Source organism: Amborella trichopoda, chromosome 7 (assembly GCF_054954075.1).
Source record: "Amborella trichopoda isolate Santa Cruz 75 chromosome 7, AtrichopodaSantaCruz75HAP2 v2.0, whole genome shotgun sequence".
In the NCBI taxonomy this organism is placed as follows: Eukaryota; Viridiplantae; Streptophyta; class Magnoliopsida; order Amborellales; family Amborellaceae; genus Amborella; species Amborella trichopoda.
In genome coordinates, this window is record NC_142342.1 from 9169937 (window position 1) to 9178934 (window position 8998).

Consider the following 8998-nt stretch of genomic DNA (forward strand, 5'->3'; position numbering starts at 1 on the left):
GATAAATAGCTCCTATGAGATGGAATTCAAAGATGACAACTCAGTGTTCTTTTCCATTTTGAGGTTTATTTTATTGGTTTATTTTCAATTTTATTTATAGCTCATACATATGACAAATATTTGATTTTGTGTTATTTTTCCTCCATTAAATTTTACTTTTTTTTCCTTTTTTAATACCATGAACTGCCGATCGGGATCATCGAATCAGTCTGTGTAACTTGGAACAGGTGGGTAACCGATCTAACCCTCTGGTTCAGTGTTTTAAACACTAGGTTGCACCATGCTTGTTTGTCATATGACAATAGATACACCATGCTTTATTTGTTATATTTTGTTAACATGTAAAAATCCTAACATAACAAGCGGGCGATGGCTAACAAAGCTCGTAACGTTTTTTTGTACGCATGGATAAATCTTGCAAACTTTAATTCTTGCTACTCTTTTGAAAACCAGAGATAAAAGAGATTTTATGCTCCTCTCGTGAGAAGTGTATACATTTCTATCGGTCTCTCAATTAATTTATAACTATCAGAGAAGAGGCTGGCAATGGGCTAGGCTCGCAGAAAGCTAGCCTTGGCCCCAGCCGTGCCATAGTGACCATGGCGGTAGCCCGACCCTAGACCAGGCCAAAGAGGCCCTAGCCCTGGCCTATTAGAGTCAGGCTGAAGAAAAACAAAAAGAAACAAAGAAAAAAGGATGGGGCTGGGGCCTTAGCCTAGGCTTGGCCCAGCCCTTAGGTCGTAGTGGCCCGGTCCTGGACGTCACAAAAATAAAAGCGGTCTCTTTTCTTAAGGGTGTCTATGACTTTTAAATAAAGTTCATGGCAATATTTCAAAATGTGGATCGTTGGGGCATATAATTCACCCATAAATCTGTCTTGGATCACTGGATCGGTAATCTAGATTAGGTCTAGATCAATTTGAGTCAATGATCCAAATAATATTAAAAATAAATTAAATAAAATAAAAATCAAATAGGGGTTTATGAGGTGGAGATCTGAAAGGGATCTAAGACAATACTAGATAATGGAAAAAGTTTATAGAACGTCGCAATCTTAAAATGTAGAATTTCATATGCACCTCAAAAATCCATCGGAAAAGGTTGTTCTAATGTTGAAAAACCCTCTAATTGATCATCTCGACATCGAGATGTACGAATATGAAAATAACCAAATTACATGTTATGATAAAATTTGGAGGTGTGCCTTAATTGGATTGTTTAAAGTGTTAAACTTATAGAAAACACACTCTTAGATAATCTTAATAATAATTAATAAATAAATAACAAATAGAAGCATTTTTGGGGGAGCAAGAGTGAAAACCATAAATAAATAACAAATGTAAAACTTTGCCCAAACTTTTCATGAATCATGAATCTACATTATCTACTTTTGCTAGGGTGTATGGTTGGAAGTAGTGAGATGGAAGTAGTGAGAAAAACAATTGCGACTTATAGCCTCACTAAGGGCATGGCCTTTAATAGAGCAAAATGGCGGTTCAGGATTCGTATAGTCGACCTCAAATAGTTGGTAAACCAATGTTGATGATGAAATATTCTTAAAAATCTTTTGGGTTAAAGATGTTAAATTCTATTATATTAGATAAATATTTTAGGAATTTTGTAGGAAGAGATAGGACGTAAGAGAAAAAGACAATTTCTAATTTGGTTTTACTCGCGGTAAGAGAAAAAAACATATTTTCTAATTTGGTTTTACTCGTTGTAAACCTATGCTCCTTGAAATCAAGGGTTTCTCTCTTTTTTGGCCATTTAATGTACGTATAAAGATTCATGTATGGGAGTCTCTCCCTCTATGCTTAGGAATCTTATATAAATAAATATTTGGAAATTCGATATGGAGAAGGAAAGAAGATATACATATAAATAATATTCATGCATCTCTCCAGATCTTATTGTTAGAACCTCATAATACAGCAGAGAACTTTCTGTATATTAAATTTGATTGATAAAGAAGATACAAGAAGTCATATAAATATACGATAAGTAACAGTTAAAGATAAATACCAACAGTTATGGATAAATACCACCTATTCTTATTAAACTATATGTATCCATACAGATGCATATTCGTATAGATATGTATCCATATGATACATATCTATATTCGTATTGATATGTATCCATATCCATATGTTGACACTCTCTTGCTTTGACACAAAGTAGTATCCATATCCATATGTTAACACCCTCCTGTTTTGACACAAAGTAGCTGGAGTTTGAACAATAGGTTGTATAAACGAACGAGTTAGATCTTCAAGCATATGGCGTGACAGATAGATGCAATGGTCTCCATACTTAGATTGCTTGAATAACAAGCAAGCACACAACAAGTACATATTGTTTGAAAAACAAGCACATATTGTTTGAACAATAAGCAAAAAAAGTAGTGGCGGATCAACAAGCCTCATTTGAACAATAAGCATATGACGTGGCTGATAGATGCAATGGTCTCCATACTTAGATTGCTTGAATAACAAGCAAGCACACAACAAGCACATATTGTTTGAAAAACAAGCACAGATTGTTTGAACCATAAGTAAAGAAAGTAGTGGCAGATCAACAAGCCTCATTTGAACAATAAGCAAAGAAAGCAGTGGCAGATCAACAAGCCTCAGGAACAACAGACTTGAGCCATCAAACAAAAAACTTCAGATCTTCACCGGAGACAAAAAAACAGTCGAGACAGCTGAGAAAACAAAATGGCACTTGGAAGAGCCAACAAAACTCGGTTTGGATCCGATACCGATTCAGCAGTTCGTAAACCAGAACAAACATGATCGAGTTACAAAAACTCGATCAAAAAAGATTATTTCAGATGGGTGTTTTTAGGTTCACATAGAGGGTCAATGACAGTATCAGTTCAGAGTGGCTCGTGAGATTTCAGACGGATCTAGATCCTAAGATCAAGATCCAAAGGCAAAAGGAGAGGAGCAACCGACTCTCTCTCCATAAATGGAGATCTTGATAGGCATCAGCAACTTGCACGATCCAAAACTTTTGCACCGTTAAAAGCTTGCACTAGGAAGGGGAGTTGAAGTGGTCCAAGAACTTGCAAACTTGCCCATCTGAAGCAAACTTGTTGCTTTGCACATTAAACAAAACTTGTTGAGACAGTTGTTGCTTTGCAAACTTGCACCATCAAAAGTAAATTTGTTGCTTTGCAAATTTATAGAGCAGGTAGAAAACTTGCACCATGATAAGCAAACAGAGCAAAGTCAGAAGCAAATTTTTTCACGGGATTTGCCGAGAAAAATTGGGAACTAGAGCTTTTCAACAATCTAATAGTAAGGTACTAAAATTCCCGACCTTAGATCTGAGGTTAGGGTACTAAAATTCCCCGACCTCAGATCTAAGGAACAAAAAACCTCAGGAACAAATGACCTCACGAATAGAGTAGGCTCTAGCAATCAGATAAAAAATTTTAGATCTTCACTGGGGACAGAAAAGCAGTCAAAACATAAACAAAACGACACTTGAAAGAGCCAACAGAACTCGGATTTGGACCTTGAGATCAAGATCCAAAGGAAATAACAGACAGAGGGATGACGATTTTCGAATGGGGCAGATTGACCGTTTTCAGAGACCCATTTTTCAACGATAGATTTAGAGGCATTAGAGAGAATGGTTTCTTCTTCTTTTACCACCCTCATCATTCCTTGGAGATTAGAGATAGGAATGGGAACACCAGCAAGGAATGGGAACAAAAGCAACATTTGGGAGAGAGAGAAGATAGGTCAAATTCCAAGTGATATATGGGACAACATTTGGGAGAGAGAGAAGATAGGTCAAATTCCAAGTGATATATGGGACAACATTTGGGAGAGAGAGAAGATAGGTCAAATTCCAAGTGATATATGGGACGTTGTTCCTCGTAAAACATCGACCCATTGACCTGTTTAACTTCCTTTCCATGATCTGCACCACTACTAGAAGTCCAAACAACAACTTTACTCAAACCCCTAGAGTCTTGACTCTTTCTCTAGACCCCATTAATTGTAAAGACCCATATCCCCAGAGAAATCTAGTTAATGTAGTTTTGGTAATATTACGTCAAGGTATAGATAGGTAGGTGAGAAGCAAATGGGTGAGGCAAGGAAGGGGGTGTGTGCTCCGAGATAGGCCCACGAGCAATGTAGTGTTCAGGCTTCGAACAAGTGACTTCTATTGCCACTCCCACGTCTTGACCGCCAAGTCCACCCACTTTGCGGACCGGTTTCGAAATGCTTGGCCCTCTTGCCAAATCCTTAACTCTCTACTTTGCATATAGGATTCCAGATGCTTGGCCCTCTTGCTAAATCCTTGACTCTCAAAATTTCTAGAACGAATGAAACCGAGGCCCCGATGCAGACAGGTTTCCTTTGACTCTCAAAATTTCTAGAACGAATGAAACCGAGGCCCCGATGCAGACAGGTTTCCAGATGCTTGGCCCTCTTGCCAAATCCTTAACTCTCAAAATTTCTAGAACAAATGAATCCAATGCCTCTACAGAGAGCTTAGATCTAAGGTGCAAGCTCAGATCTAAAGTTGAGGAGTCTATGACGTTGATACCATATTAGAATCTCAGAATACGGTAGAGAACTTTATGTATATTGAATTTGATTGATAAAGAATATACAAGACCTCATATAAACCAGTAAATAAATACCAACGGTTATAGATAAGCACCACTTAGTCTTATTAAGAGCTATGTATCTATACAGATGCATATCTGTATGTCAATATTTGTATGTCCATATGATACATATCCATATGTTAACACGTATACGGGCTGTCTTTCTCAAGCTCTTGCATAAAAGAATTTCTAAAATCATGTGCGTTGGAGTTATTTCTTTTTAGCTCATTCTTTGTCTCTTCACCCTATGTAGGAGTAAGAAGTTGATACGAATTCTCTTAATAAACGGCGATCTCTCTCTCTCTCTCTGTTTGAATAATTGCATGCTCACAAGTTAACCGGTTGACACATGTTCAGAATATTTGCATGCTCAGAATGGTTATAGACTACAGGAACTTTAAGTAAAATAGTTCAAAGATTACAGACAGTTTCTTAGAAATATTTTGGTTAAAGATTATAGGAATTTGTTTTGAAGTTAGAGAGATATTATAAGAATTTTATTGGAAGCAATAACGAGTGAGAGAAAAGAAGAGATAGACTTTCTAATTTGGTTATTGTCTCCCTAAACCCATCCTCCTCTATTTAAGGGTTTTTTTTTTTTTTATGAACATTTCAGGCTCTAATTCATGCATTGGAGTCTCTCCCTATGTGCTTGGGAATTTTACTTAAATAAATATTTACAAAATTGAACATGGAGAAAGAAAGTATAGATACTTATAAATAAGAGCGTCTCTTAAGATCTTATATAGGCTGTCTCTCTCAATTTTTTGCAAAAAAAAAGAAAAAAAATCAAAATTAGCTGCATTAGAGTTAACTCTTTTGGTAGTTTCTTCTTATAGAAGTTTGAAGTTGATTTGAGTTCTCTTGGAAAGTGTACCATCTCTCTCTCTCTGTATGTATGAGTTAAATAATTGCAGGCTCACACTTTTAATATAGTTTATAATTGTCAATAGTGTAGTAATATGGTGCAAAGTTGAACACCTTATACCTGTTGGTTTTATCAAATATAGTTATAGGATGGATATGGTGGCAATAAATCATGAGTTTCATGGTAAAAGCAATAATCGTAGCCAGTGTTCAAAACCTAGATCGGTAGGACATACCATGGCTTCTATAATTTATAACTTCGGAAGAGTGATACACACCCTAAATTTTAATATAAGAATTAGTTAACTATAGGAAAACCAAAATAGAAAGAGAAAGAGAGGGACATGGGGATAAAAAACATTGTTTCTATGATTTTTTGAATAATAGACATCTGAAATCTTAGAAATTCAAATATTTTCGCCCCTCTAATGGATCATCGAAGTGAACAAAAAAACCTTCCTCTCTCAAGAAATAATAGCCCTCTTTGATGAATCTTACTCTCTTTACTTCAGCATCAGAGGCATCGACAATGGCTTCATTCTCTGCTCGATCGTGTGTAAAGGTTCTCATTCAATGTATAAACCATCTTCACATGTAAGCCCTTTTAATTCCCAGCGCCTTAGATCTTTGAATTCGTTTTGTTTGAAATTATAGTTTTTCTTAACTCTCAGTGCCTTCGATCTTTGAATTCTTTTTGTTTGAAATTCTAGTTTCTTTCATCATTCTCTAATCTATGGTTTGGTTGGAAAAACTGTGCATATTTGATGTACACGAAAGTAAGAAAGTGTTGCAAAGGTTGGTTTCTGTATCAATTTGCTAGCTTAAATTTGAGGTCAATGAAATATCATATTAGTGATTTTGTGTAATAATATTTTTTTGTAACATTATAATTACACTAATATATAGTGTAAATTTATAAGTGCAAAGGGCATATGAACTAGGCAAACTTTTTACGTGCGACTCTTGATATGGAATAACATGCATGTAATATGCCAAGACTTTGGAATATCGTATTTGTATCATGAATTCTTTTTCCTGTGTTATAAAAGCCTTTCGAGCATCTATCTATGTAACTTTCAATGGAGAAAAAGTTTGTTTACCGAAATAGAAAGCTTGATGATTTGTAAAACAAAATATATTAGAACATTGGAGGAGACTAAAAAGGTATGTTAATTTTATTTTTTGTTTTTGTATTTATCTTGTGTTATTTTTATTTTGATTATATTATTATAATTGAATATAATTCTATTTTTTTTCTTTAGTAGTTTATTTTTAATATATTATATTATTTGTCATTGAATGTTATTCTATTTCTTTCCTGGATGCATAAACAAATTTAAAGTTAGCTAATATTTATGTCTAAACAAAAAATAATAACTTAATTTTTTTCAAAATTGCTTTACACTGTTGTATTTTATAGCTTTGAAAAATAATATTTTAATAAAAAAATTATAAATTTAATGAGAAAAAAATTTTCTAAAAAAATTATTTGGAATCTCATCTATTTTCTTGATCACATTGTGTTCAACCCATAGTTATTTGTTATTCTTTTATTTTAAATTAAAATTAAATTATTATAAATCATTTTTATGCTTAATACATTTAAGATTTGTACGTCTAGTATTCTCAAAATCCAAAGATTTTGTACGTCTAATATTCTCAAAATCCAAAGAAAGATGTATATTCAAAAGCCAGTATTCTCAAAATCCAAAGAAAAATGCATATTAAAAAAAAAAAGCCAAGAATAGCTGCATAATACGTAAGAAAGAAAACAAATATTCGAATCAAACTTAAAAAAAACCAAATATTCGAATCAAACTCTAAAAAACCAGCCCCGTCACTCTCTTTCCAAAGCCCATCCAATTTCACAACAAAATGTTCTCTTTGTAAAGAATTCCTAGTCTACCTTCATTTTTCGATTCTAACAATATAACCCGTCCTCATCACCTTTTAAAAATTCTCATCTCTTTCTTTATTCAATGTTGTAAACTTCGAAACCATTAAATGAATAAAATAAATGCTCAAATCAAACCATAGAAATTCAACCGGCTCTCTCTCTCTACAATCTTAAATTACAGCCCGTGCCTCCCTTTTAAACTTAAAATCAACCCCTCTCTCTCTCCTCTTCTTCTCTCTCTAAGCGCTGTTATGTCTTTATGTTCTTGTTGCATTTCCATTTCCAACCAACCGTCCTCACAGCACAACCCCATTCTCTTCCCATCTGTTCCCCACGTCTCCTTTGATCTAGACTTATCACATTCCATTAACACATTCCATTAACCTCCCACTTCCTAATTCTGTCTTTTTCACTCGAATAACCTCAGATTGCTCCATCTCTCTCTCACTATTTCTTTAAAACTCCATTGCTACTTCTCTTTCTCATTAACCGGTGTAAAATTCCTTTGCTATTTCTCTTTCTCATCAACTGGTGAGTGAATCAAGAATCAAGAAAAGGACTACCATTAAAGGAGATTAAATTGTGACCAATGTCATATTGTTTTTAAATTGTGAACAATGCTATATTGCTTCTAAATGGTAAACAATGCTATATTTTTTCATGTTTGACAGTGATTTTTCTTGCAAAAAGCAGAAATGGTGAAAACACTTTTGTTGTACGAAGTAGAAATAGTGAAGACAGTGATGTGATGACAACAAGCTCTCAAGAAAGAAAGACAGTGATGTGATGACAACAAACTCTCGAGAGAGGAAATGAAGACAGTGATGTAATGTGACGTGATGATGATGTAATGTGATGTGATGAAGATAGTCTGCTCATACATGAGATTTTGAGAGTAGTCTCACAAACATGAATTTGATTGAGAGATTTTTAACGTTTTTGAGAGTAAATTCACAGTAGCTATATTTAGCAGCAATTTTGAAAGGTAAACTCACAGTAGCTACTTTTAACTACTTTATCACTATGTTCTATCCAAATGTGAAAAAAATATTTATTTCCGCTCTAGTATATCAGATGTCAAATATATACAATCATAAACCTTTAAAAAATTTATAAAGAGTGATAATTCTAAACATATCTACTAACTTTAAAAATTTATTACAAACACATTCAATAAAAGAAAATTAAAAAAAATTATGTTGGATTGCATTTCTACAATAAGCCGTCCAAAAGGTATAAAGCCTTATAAAGCATCCATATGCCAAAAGGTGGTAGATCTAAAAACGTGTAACTAACGGTACAAATATTTTCTTAATTCAATTACTATTTTTAGTTTTAAATTTATTTATTTTTTTCTATGAAAGAAGTGAAACACAGAGATCCACGTTTTGAGATAACAGATGAAGGGTCCAATCATCTAAATAAACATACTCAAAATTATTTTTTGTGGTATGTTCCAATGTATGAAACTACACCCTACATTGCTACCATGAACAAAGTGCTCACAAGACCAACTTATACTTCGTTAAGCCACTGATCAATTAACATTTACTCAACTCCACTAAAGCACTCTCACTCATGTGGCCTAGCGGCATATGATACAA

The 8998-nt window shown here is 34.0% G+C and overlaps 1 long non-coding RNA gene across 1 annotated transcript; it reads left to right on the forward strand.

Annotated features, from left to right (window-relative positions):
- Nucleotides 1-6581: 6581 nt before the first annotated feature.
- On the forward strand, nucleotides 6582-8330 carry LOC148781234 (uncharacterized). The gene is made up of 2 exons (XR_016059750.1): nucleotides 6582-6661; nucleotides 8088-8330. It is a non-coding gene; the product is annotated as an uncharacterized LOC148781234 (long non-coding RNA).
- Nucleotides 8331-8998: the final 668 nt, after the last annotated feature.